Genomic DNA, 12,429 nt, shown 5'->3' with positions numbered 1-12,429 from the left:
TCCCTTTAAGACATGTCCTATGCCACTTTGGTGTAAATAACGACACTGAGAAACATTTATCATACAAGTTTATATTCATAAAACATATTCATTTTTACACCGTATTAGGTTGAATCAGGATTAGGAGACCAAACCTAACTGCGACTGGTATAGATGCAGCTTGTTGTAAAACAGGGCGGAAAATGTAATGGGTCAGAGATGACTCCAGCTGAGAAAGTGTTTTAGTCTCCATCTAATCTTATCAACTCACTCCTATGAGATGATCACCAACCAGACGGGCCAGTAGTCTCGAAAAGACATTTGTCTTCATTAGATCAGTGAATATGAATAAAAGTCTGCCAGTCTGTTTTTTTTGCACAGACGGTTGCAAAAACAGACGTAGCGGAAGCAGACACACCGTAGCTCACGTCGCTACTTAATAACAGCTATGATACACCTTGACACCCACGACCCTGATTCAGACACATTCATTAAGCTAATGGAACACACGCATGTTTAACTTGAGGTGACTTGCAATACACCACTTATCACTTTCAGTCTCTACACAGCAATTCCATTTTGCCTGATGAATGGCAAAGGTTGAACATTAAAGAATGCAAGGTAAAAGACTTGAAAAGGTTTACAAGAATAGAAATTTACTGCCCAGGCGGAATAGTCACAGACTGGGCAGTCAGCGTGGATGGCTATTCACAAAAACGTAAAGTTACCATTGTTGTTAAATCTATCAACAGCTAGTCCCGTTACCCAAAAGCTCCAAGCAGAAAAGAAGGGGGTACTGCTATATTGAATTTCCACCAGTGTGGGGGAGAGCAATTTAGAGCTGACATTCAAGACCGGTCGCCTTCAAGTTCAAAGCATCTTACCAGTGATCGAGGCAATAAGACAAAAGTTAAGGGGAGTGTTTAAAAATATGCTTTGACCCTAGATCGGTTTAATGAATAGTAAAAGGAATAGTTCACCCTGTTTGCCGGTCTTTTTGATCGGTTCCCTCAACCAAACTTACTATAAGGGTGCAGACGTCTTGTAATATACAGCATTGGAGTCAAGTTAACCACTTTCAACAATACTTCAATGCTGTGTCAGTACATTCATGTATCTTTTGGTTCCTAGGAAGAAAACTAGGTACATGTTTTTGCAGTGAGATGATGGAAAGAGTTTTTCATATTCTGCTGTGGCAAAAGAAGGTATAAATAGTTTAAAATACATGACATATGCGTCAATAGGCCTTTAATGTAAACTAGAGATGTAGCAGATAAGAATGTGCAAAATCAAATGATTATCAAAGTCAACCAGTGTGAAGGCAGGTTTGAATGACCAGGCGGTATTTATAAAGCCATAAACACAAATTGAATTACTTAAATTTTTTGACATTAGACATTTTCATTGTGGCAGCAGCTGTGTGACAATCCGGGTGTTTGTGCCAAAAAAAACGCATCATGTCCCTTAAATACTTTTTGAACAGTCAAAGGTTCCCCAGTTTGAGACATGCAGTGTTTCAGGACTGGGCGTGTTTACACTCTCATATGATCACTTTACAGTTTCAAGGAAAACCGCCATGGAAAATAACAAAATAGCTAGAAACCTGTAAACAGCAGCCCGGAATGCCGCTCACTAGGTTTTGGAACGGAGCTGATGTCTTCTGTATCACACTCTCAATGTGTCTGCCTTGCCTATGCAAGATGTTTCGACAGGATACGAGTATCTAAAGTCAGACAGACTCCTCAGGACCTCTCTGTCTCTCTCCGCTGCTACACAAGAGAACAGAGGCTTCTTTGAGATCTGTAAGGAAAGGTAGAACGGTCAGATGAGAAGCTTTTTGAGAACCCTTACCAGATCACTGGACACACACTGGCGCTTATTGTCCGATGTGGTCTGGATCGACAAAGGAGAACTGTGGGAATAGACACTGCAAACCTCACTGTCTGCGATCTGCACGGACACTAACCTGATGTGTGATGTACAAACTTATGCTCACATTCGCGCAGCATATCTCATGATGTGAGAGCTTCTTTTAATGTGCAGATGGTGACTGCACTCACTAAAAGCACAAGAGAAGTGCTGTGAACAGAAACCAGATTTGGGACTGAGTGATGGCCTTCACTCACAGGTAATGACAGTACATGCACTAGCTGCATCCGACAACAAGGTCAGAATGTAGCAGTATTTTTATTGATCCAAAGCCTGAGGACCACTTTGTACATGGTAAGATGTGGAAAAAGTGTTACTCTGCAATGACATAACATATAATGTTTGCAAAACAGAAATGGTTGGGGTGCACTGTGATAAGATCGGGGGGCTTAAGTCATTTATGGCAGAAACTCATAAGAGGTTATGCTCAAGACTAAAGAATCAAGCCAAAACCAAACAGTTCCAGAATTGCTCTTAGCACCGGTACCCTGGTGTGCACCTTTCCAACAAACTCTGAAGTTTGATTGAAGTATGAATGCAACACAGAACAAAGGCATCTAAACGAACCAAAAAGAAGTAGTGAACCAGGGGAGCTCCGACCAGGATTTTTGGTTTTCTTCTCACAAACACATTTTTCCGAAGACATTTATTGAGCCACTGTCATTCGAATTCTTTATTTCGATGGATTTGCTTTTCAAGCCTTGTGCGATCACAACATGATGCTATTTGTTGTCATCGTGTCTTTTTTCATTTGACCAGATCTGCAGTGGCAAGATATTTGCGTAAACTAGCATACTGAATTCACAAAACCTATTGGCCTGCCATTATTAAGCCCATTTTCAAACCAGATAACAACTATGTATTTAATGTAAAAAAAAAACACAAAGCACCTCTCTTTTGAAGTGTACAAGTTAGTTTTTTACTTTACTGACTATAAAAAAATATATGTTGTTGTCTGTAAGCCTTATTAGGACAGACCTTTGAGCTATTTTTTAGTCATGTCCCATCAGCTGAGAGCCATCGATTTACTGAATTACACAGAAAATGTTCTTACCACACAACACACATCCTGAGATATCACATCTGTCCCAAAGTAAAGGCTCTCTTTACAGAAGTGTACTCCTGTTTGGCCAACCAGACATCTTTGAGGCACTTTCTGCCTGTCAATCATATATAATTACAATGACTTCCAATTACGCTGTAGACAAGATTAAATGATAGAGATAATCTCATAACCAACCACTTTGGTTACTCTATGACAACCTTTAAGAAGCAACAGCTTCCAGCCTGTATCTTAATGCATCTGTAGTAAAACACAACTTAACATCTGTATTGTATACTTTGAGGAAATTAAATATGAGATCAGGAGACAACCCTGAAATTGAATTGGAAGCTTAGAGTGGTAGACTAAAAAGGAAGAAAATGACATTCAAATACATTTTAAATTTATCTCAAACTAAAATCGTCCTAAAACACCTCTGACAAAGTGATGTGACCAAAACAATGATGCAGGTACACTTCTGTCTGAGAGGAAAATCATCTCATTACACAGGAGAAACACACTGAAGGCATAGAGGAATAACAGATTCCCAAAGGAAATCAAGTCCACACCAAGTGTTGGGGACCCGGTTTCCATGGTAACACCATTGCGTGTACAGGTGTCAGATGTTTCTTATCCAGTCAGAAACAAGACAGGGACAGAATATCCTGAAGGGTGGTTATTCAGCATCTCCCTTCCTATATTCCTACAGCGTGACCTTTATGCTGTGAAAAAGCCTAGGTTCTGCATTGACATTTATGCCTTTGGCAGACACTTTTATCCAAAGCGATTTACATTGCATTATACTGTACATTGAGTAACTGAGTGTGTGCAATAGGGCTGGACGATGAGGTGTAAAAAAATATCGTTAATCGACTTTAAAATCATCGCGATATCCTATAATATCAGGTGTGTTTGACTTCATGCAACGTTGTCTGTAAATCTGCTGATACGAACTGGGAGGGAATTCATTCCAGACCCACTGAGAGCAAAACAGGCACTCGTCCACACACAGGTGTTGCAGTGAATTCTTTCATCAGGTAAAGCGTGTAGATTAACCATAGTTTCTATGCAGTAGAAAAATGTTGCAGGTGTCCTGAAATGTCATCCTACTAGTCAGATTATCCTACCAGGCATGAGCAAATCAATGTTGTGTCATATTTTTTGCGCTATAAAATCATTTTACCTGTTTATTTTGTACTGCTACAGGAATATGATGGTGTATTTTCGTTGTTAATTTTGTTGATGTGGTTTAGATTATATTAAATTTTGCCCTGCGGTCGGGAAAATCTGACCGGGTAAGGACAATTTGAACACCGGAACAGCCTGCGAGCGTGAGGTTTTGCATTGCCGAACAAAACAGCGTTTACAAAATTCTGTCATTGTTACTGACTGCCTGGGCATATAAACATGAACATTCACGCTAAAGCCTACATCGCATGCTAATGTTATAACTCTTATTTTTTTTCTAGTATTATCAATTATCGTCTTGTATCTGTCTGTTGTATTCCACATCAGGATATAAGTCTTGAAGCAGCCCACAAAGCTCCTACCACCACAAAGGCTCCCCTAACAATGACTATCAAAAGGATGAGACACTGATAGAGCTCCTGAGAAAAAAAAAAAAAAAATCAGCAAAACATAATGGCTTGAGGGATAAAAGGCTTGTGGGGGACGTTTAACCATTAGCATGCCAAAAGAGCTCTTCACATTCACTTTTAAAGAACACTACAAGTACAAGTACTCTCCCATTAAGAGGGCTCTATATCAAGTAGGACAGTTGTAGTGAGCAGGTACCTGTAAAATACAATGATGAAGCAATATCTGGATACCAATAAAACTGGCCCGATTCAAGTAAGGCCTACATTTTCTTTTCAGATTGTATTATTATTTTCAAAGTGCATTGGTAGAGAAGACAGGAAGTGATGTGGGAGGGAGAAAGAACCACGAGTTAGGATTCAAATTCGAGGTCGCCCAGAGTACAACTGCACCTCGGAGCACTTGCATAATAAGGGGGTGTGTTCTGGGGCTCCAAATAAATCAAAGTCTACATTATATAGAACCTTGACGATATCAATGTCAACAAATATTTACCTCATTGAATAGTGACCTCTAATGACTTGATGTAGGAGAGAGATTTCAAGAGAAATCATCTCGGCACATGAAGAGATGAAAGCACAAGGAGAGTATGCAGAGATAGCTAATGTTAAATATTAGGTAGCAAATCGTCACTGTCCTTCTTAAACCTCGTAAGTCCAAATTTGCTGTTTTGTAGGAAATGGATAAAACTTTTTTTTTTATATTACACACTGTTGCCACAGTTTACAAACACAAATACTTTTTGTTGGTTAGATATTTGCAAGACCCAGTTCTACAAACAGAGACCAAAAAAATCTTGATCTAGATTGGGACTGTTTTAATGTAACACTATGAAGTAGCCTTGTATAAGAGAGGAAGTCTTTTGAATAAAAAGGTTTATCCAAAAATAAAACATCCTATTGCTTTATTTTGTTCCATATTTATTCATTTAATTAATAAAGTTATTAAGAGAAAATAATAAATAAAATTTTCATAGTTCATTCGTTTTCCTTACAAATACAGTGAATGAGAATGCATCTTGACATTAACTTTACACTACAATAAAGATAAAAGTAAATCTTGGTTTTCAAGCAACATATGAATAAAATTTCATCAACATGCATACATATATTATATTCAGAACTGCAAAAAAATTACTACAAGTCCTCAATACATCAAATTGTTTTCATACCCCTATTTCCTAGACTACATTTCATGAATGATCAGCATATATTTGTTGTGCCAAACAAAATCAATCGTACCTTTGAGACAAAAACATGTAGGCAGTTAATAAGGTTAAGATAGTCTCCGTGTATACAGGAGTGAAAGACGGCAAAACAGTCTGGCTTATAGCAACAGAAACAGCAGCTATCCAGACGGAGAGGACAACAGAGGATTGGCAGATCAGCAAACAAACAAACAAACAAACATCAACGCGCAGACATGGCTCTCTCTCTCACTGGAGATTGGAGGAAAATTGTTGGCCAACTCCGCACAAACACTGCCTACGATGCAGTGCCAGCCAACCACCTAACACACAAACACACGCACGCTCATCTTTCCTGAGGCTTCAGGAAGACAAAAGAGGGAGTGGATACGCCCGAGGCCAGTGGAAAGACTCTGGAAAAGCTTAACGGAGCAGCAGGGTTTATTCTATGCTGTTATCTCGGGCTCTGCAGAAAGACAGCTTTTGATGTGCTGAGCCACAGACTACAGGCAAGAGGAAACAGGCTGGTATGTTAAGTAAACGTAGTCAGACACAGAGCAACGCACACACACGTACAGGAACACAAAGATGCCAGCTGTACATATCCCAAGGCCAACTCTCCAGCTAGACAAACATTATTTCAGTTCATGGCTAAAAAACTACTGCCTCAAATAAAGGATGAAGCAAACCTGCATATAGCTGTTTGAGCAAGAGAATTACGCACATCGTACATACACATTTCATAACTAAGAATCTTCTCCAACACTGTTATGGACGAAGCAAACAAATGGCAATTGTTTTCAATAACTAAAAGGATGGCAAAGCATGCCCACATATGGATTTTAGGAAAGAAAGGAAATGTTTGCAAGGTAGACTCCACAAAGTAAAAGAGAGAGTGAGGTTGTATCATCCAGTAGCTCTTGGGTTACTGCAGCTCTCTGTCTCTGTAGGATTATCTGCACTAATAGTCCTTAAGTCTATTAGTGCCACCAGATGCCATAACTCCGTATAAGGCCAGCCAGCTCCCACACAACATCTCAGACATATGGACCTCACACATGGACGGTGATTTAAAGGGGCTGTATTATATACTTCCTCCACAGTTAATTCTTTGAAGCTTTTGAATTCTTTTGAACCCAAACCCAACCCTGTCAAATATCTAAACCAAGACTTCCAAAAAAGTCTGAAAACACTTTGGCCTGCAGCAACTACTGACAACACACCCCAACTGCAGATCAGGCTTTGTCTGAGGGTGCAATGAACTGTAATGTAATCCAGTTTTAAACTAGACTTTTACGTTTATGCCCGGTTTACATGATAACAATATACTGAAAAAACTGACATCCACAGATTTGCACTGTTGTTGTTATCATTTTCTGATTGCGTGATGTTATTTTTAGATTTTCCACCAAATGAAAAGGTCACGCTGTGGTCTTCCACATTCACATCCATATGAATAAAAACAATCACCATCGGATCATTGGATGAATATCCAAATTTTTCTGTGTTTAAGTGCAATAATCGGGTCTCCGGTGCACCTAGCAAACCAGAAAACGTGAAAAACAAAATATGTGAAAGCATCTACTTATGCTCTCACGTTGTGTGTGTAACATTATAATTGTCAACAACAAGCACTGAAATCCACGTAATTCTGCTGAGATCTGCAGATGCCTATTCCGTGGATTTTAGGCAAGCATGCACGCAAAAAATGAGCGCATTAGGATGCGCCGTTTCCTGTGACAGATTTTTTAGTCTCCGGACGAATGTTTTGAGATGGTTAAAACATGCCAAAAAATCCACACAGTTCGAGCTCCATGCATTCTCTGGCAACCTTGAACACAAGGTAGTGTAGTGGTTGATGGAAAAACGAAAGTATACTTTTAGCTTTAAGGTATAGTGTATGAAATTTAGCAGCATCTAGCAGTTGGATTTAGAATTGAAACCAAATGGCTCACTCCATCCCACCCTTTCAAAGAACAACGGTGGCTGACATGGCTGACTAAGATGTCGTGACGTTTTCGCTTCTTTGCGAAGGAGATAACGTAATTACGAAATGAGCTCTGTAGAGTAGTTTGTCCATTTAGGGCTACAGTTGAAACAACCAGTCGAATACCATGCACTTTATGTAAATAAAAATAGCTAGTTCTAAGGTAAGGAAAACATAACACTCCATCATGTAAGGTCTTTATACGCCTCTGAAGTCAAAGTTATGTATATCATATTGCATTTCTGTCAATAGATCCTCCAAAAATATTACACACTGTACCTTTAACAGTGGCCAACCTCTGGCCCCAAGAAACAAGTATTATTGCAAACAGCCAGTTCCAAAACTTAACCTGAATTCTGGTGCACACTGCACAGTAAATAATTTAGTATCAACAGGCTGGAAGACGACATGAGTGTGGGCCAGAAAAAAGCAGATGCTCTGTTTCAATGTCTGAAAGAGAGAAGGCACATGGGAAGAGATGCACCTCTAGGGGTGCACATTTTTAGAAACTCTGTTTTTCAGAAGATCTGTTTTTATTCAGCGAAATCTGGAATAAAAAAGATGAAGCTTCTCCAAAGCAGTGAAAGGTTGTTTCACATGAGCTCTGAGAACTGTGCTAAAGGCAAGAGGCTCCTTCAAGAACTCTACATTATGCAAGCTCTGGCACATGGTGACTTATTACTTAAAAATGCACAACAAGAGGTTCAGAAAAAATTCAGACCTGAGATTCAGTTAGAAAGCCAAAAGAGCTTACTAAGCAAGTACTGCAGATGGTTTGCTTGATTGAATCCAAATCATCCTGCGGTGCCAGTGGAGGATGCTGGGAGGCCACTGACCACAATCTCCGAGATCCATTCATGAAGCCAGGTGTTACCATAGAAACAGCCCATCACTGGGGGCCCCCTTCTTCTGAAAGGATTGTCCTGCACCACAGCAGTCACTGTGTGTGTATGTGTGAGTGTGTTCTGTATGTGCAGGAGATGAGGGGGGCTTGCTCCGAGAATCAAAAGACAGTAGTTATGGCATAACCGAGCTGAAACAGCTCTCTCTAAGGGCCCTTCCCCAATGACAGGTCCTACTCTGCATTTGTCTTTCACACTCACTACCAAATGACTACAGTTGATCGACTTCACACAGGAAAACATCAAACTTCACATTCAAATCTCAAACACAATTTATTTTTATAAATAAGTGCAACGTCTGCAACGTTTAGCAAATTTACCAGAACCTTGCCTCCAGCTTTAAAACCTATTTTGAACACACTATCATATGTAAAACAAATGAAGTGTACAACTGATAAGTCCATTTGTTGACCATAATCTGTGTGAACTATTGTGAAAGTGCTCCGTCTAATAGAGCACAGTGCCAAGTGAAGCGCTAGTTTTTCCTCTGCTGATGTTTTTGGGGGAGTTGGTGGGGGGCAGGGCAGCTGTTGGGTCCAAGGGTGAGACCACAAAGACAGTGGCGGGATACAAAGAGCCCAAGACAAAAGAGAGGGCAAGCCTTTCACAACCTCTCGCAGGGTCTATTGAGAGCTAAAGCAAAAGACCCTGGTGAAGGTAATCCTTTTAAATCATTTTAACAGAGTGAGTGTTTACAGCAACATGTGGAGAGCGAACAAGATTGCTGAAACATTTTATATACATTTTAGAGTATGTTTACACAATGAAAAACTGAAAAGTTTCTCCTTTGCATTTTGGAAAAGTTTCATGTAGAAACTACAGAGTTATCAAAACGAACTACATTTACACAGATCTGAGGGATGTTCATTTCGGTTAAAGAGGTTATATGACACGACTAAAACTAATAGTATCATTTGTTTTAGATGTAATACAATGTGTATATATGATTTAAGGTTTTAAAAACGCAGTATTTTCCACTCACGTGCATCTTTGCCCCATCTCTCTAAACGCAGATTTTTAACAAAGCTCATCGCTCTGAAAAGCGAGGTGTATTATGATTCGTTAGTTAACCAGTGCATAGTGATTAGTCGAAAACTGCAAGGATGTGATGGAAATGTAACGCCTCTTACCATATTTGGAACATCAGGTTCCATAGCATTTTTACTGACAGGTACACCCACCTTAGTTGCATATACATTTGGGAGGTCTTAGTCAAATCATACCATGAACTGACGTGTATTTCAGTCAGGTCTGGGTGAGTATTTGCTTTTAGATAAAATACATATTTAGGTCAGATACTTTAATTGGTCGCAATTGTACGTGTCTAATACATGCTTGTGCAACTTATATCTCAACAATGACACAGAAAAACACGTATTTACACCATATGATCCCTTTAATTTTCCTAATCGAGAACCGATGCTCAAGCATTAATGGTTAACTGATAAATTTTTTATATTAATTGGCATCTCATTTCGAAGGCTGCATCCTCCAGAGGACACATTTGTTGGCAGAATACACCGTCGATTAGGTCGTCCGGAGGACACAGACTTTGAGATGAGACACGGCTACAGTTGACAAGTGTCTGTGACCAGTTATAAAAAAATATATATTTCACACATTTATTTTAATGTGCAAACAGAATAGATCAACAACAGGAACTGGATAAAAAAAATCATGTACCTGCAATGTTTTATTGACTAGGGCGAAAAACTAAAATAATATAACTAAAAAGCATAAAATAAACTGGCAAAAGAACACCCTTTCAGATGGCACAGATGTCCAAGGAATGTCGAGATGTAGACGCATCGGGAAGCACGTTTCATTTGCTTTCCAAAAGCCAGGATTAATATCCAAAGAGGGCACTTGGCCACATAAATGTGTTTTAGCTAAACAGTTTTGAATCCAATCTGCCATACCCACACAAAATACAAACATTATTACTTATTCATATTGAGTAGGTTATTTTTACAAGTCACGTCAAAAAGAAGTCAGGGAATCCACAGGTTGAGCCATTTTTCTCCTATCCAAAACGCAAGGGAGTATGCCGATGCCAAGCATCCATGAGATGTGATTTATGTAAAGGATAAATTGATTTCTAGCACAGAAAATTCTCACATTACTTAGTTACTTACTTTATTTGTACTTTTTACTCGTAATATTCTATTTTGTACTAATTACTAAAGTATGTATTGCACCATAAAGAAAGCAAGGGGCCTCCATTATTCTTTTAGGAATACTCATGCATGCCTACAGACTGAACACGTAATATGTATGCGTTTGACATCATCGTTTTTGGAAAATGGCACCTTATCTCATTCGCCAGCCTCTTAAAAAAAAAAAAAAAAAAAAAGGAGTTGCCAGCCTACGCAAGCGTTTTTTTTACATTTTTACCCAAATTTAATGGCTCACAGTACATTTTCTGTAAAGAATATATGGACAAACAATATGTCAAATGAAAGAACAGAGTCTCAGCTTTCAAACAAAAGAAACCGTATTCTTCCATCTTCATTTGTTCGTTTTTTTATCACTCCGTAGATGTGGGTAGGTTTCTTCCAAAATGCATCATTTTGATGAAACAGCCGAGATAATTTTCGTTTTTTGCTTAATGCGATAATCGATACAATCATTTAATTCTAAAATCTATTTAAATTGTATTAAAATATATAAAAAATGTATATGACCAACATATGTTTCACATTATTTTAGGAAAAAGAAAGCGTCACTACAACTTCTGAAAAATTGCTAAAAAATACTGCCATATATTTGGGGTGCTTCTTCATTTTGGCTCCAAATCGTGAGCAGCAGCTGCAGATGTCTCGGGATGGCATCATCTTTGCTCGCTATGAAAGCTTTGCGATGCGGATTGTTGATTGATTTGCGTCAGAGTACATCCACGCTATCATTCGCGCACACGTACATCTAAAACATTGACCATACATAACGTTTCGAAGAATTAACTAGATCAGTTATTGCAAACCATTGCGATGTGCATATTGCACAGTCCTAGTGCACAAATTGATCAATTTTAAGCAGTTCTGGGGTGAGAACTCTAAAACATCTGGGTCACTGATTTAGTCTATTCCATTTTAAACAGGTTTGAAATCGGTTTCTGTTAAGGTCTAAGATTAGTTGGAGCATCTCAAGTGTGCACACTAAAAATACTGTTAGCATACAGCACAAGGCACCCTTGTTGCAGACTGAACGAATCAAAAAGGCTTTTTGAAGTGGGTATTTGGCTTTAGAATTTGCTTGATAATCAAGAGGACATATAAGGACATCTTTCCAGACCACGAGGGTGAGCATAAAGATACGAGAAGCAGCCGGCAGACTAGTAGAGATCTTGAAAAGCTGGCAATGAGTGATATCACTGCACCGTAAGCTGGATGTGCTGGTCCATGTAATGTTCTCTCATCTGCCAATGATCTCTTAAGCCCTTCACACAAACCAAAGCCAAAGTCTGCATGATAGAGTCCTGAATTATTGACACCGCTCTTGCTTGCAGTGTCCAGGAGCTCTACATGTAGAATCTCTGTGGACCAGAGCAAAGCTATTACCATGTCACTGCAAGAAATGAGGCCAGATACAAGTATGAACTGAAGAAATTTACTGTACTTCTGAAGAACTTTAGAATAAAACTAGATCAAAAGATTACTAAATTCATACAGATTTCTCAATCTGGAAGTTTAGATTTGTGCACAGCTCTTTAATCATAAATTCTACTGTGACATCATCAAATCCATTTAGTGATTTCTAGTCACATGTGCAGCTTGCTGTGACACACCTGCACATACAGGAAAGAGGAATG

At 39.0% G+C, this 12,429-nt stretch overlaps 1 protein-coding gene across 2 annotated transcripts in view; it reads right to left on the bottom strand.

Annotated features, from left to right (window-relative positions):
• Nucleotides 1-12,429, bottom strand: part of fbxw7 (F-box and WD repeat domain containing 7) — a 120,570-nt gene that overhangs the window by 103,703 nt on the left and 4,438 nt on the right. Inside the window, exon 2 of one of the 2 annotated variants that reach the window (XM_056729535.1) lies at nt 1,583-1,779. The exons of the other annotated variant lie outside the window; for it this stretch is intronic. The gene's annotated coding sequence lies outside the window, so the exon portion shown is untranslated. The remainder of the gene's footprint in view (nt 1-1,582; nt 1,780-12,429) is intronic. 2 annotated transcript variants of the gene reach the window in all.

This window comes from Triplophysa dalaica, chromosome 2, assembly GCF_015846415.1.
Source record: "Triplophysa dalaica isolate WHDGS20190420 chromosome 2, ASM1584641v1, whole genome shotgun sequence".
Taxonomy (NCBI): domain Eukaryota; kingdom Metazoa; phylum Chordata; class Actinopteri; order Cypriniformes; family Nemacheilidae; genus Triplophysa; species Triplophysa dalaica.
The sequence above is the reverse complement of the archived record's forward strand: the minus strand, read 5'-3'. Positions and strand labels throughout refer to the sequence as shown.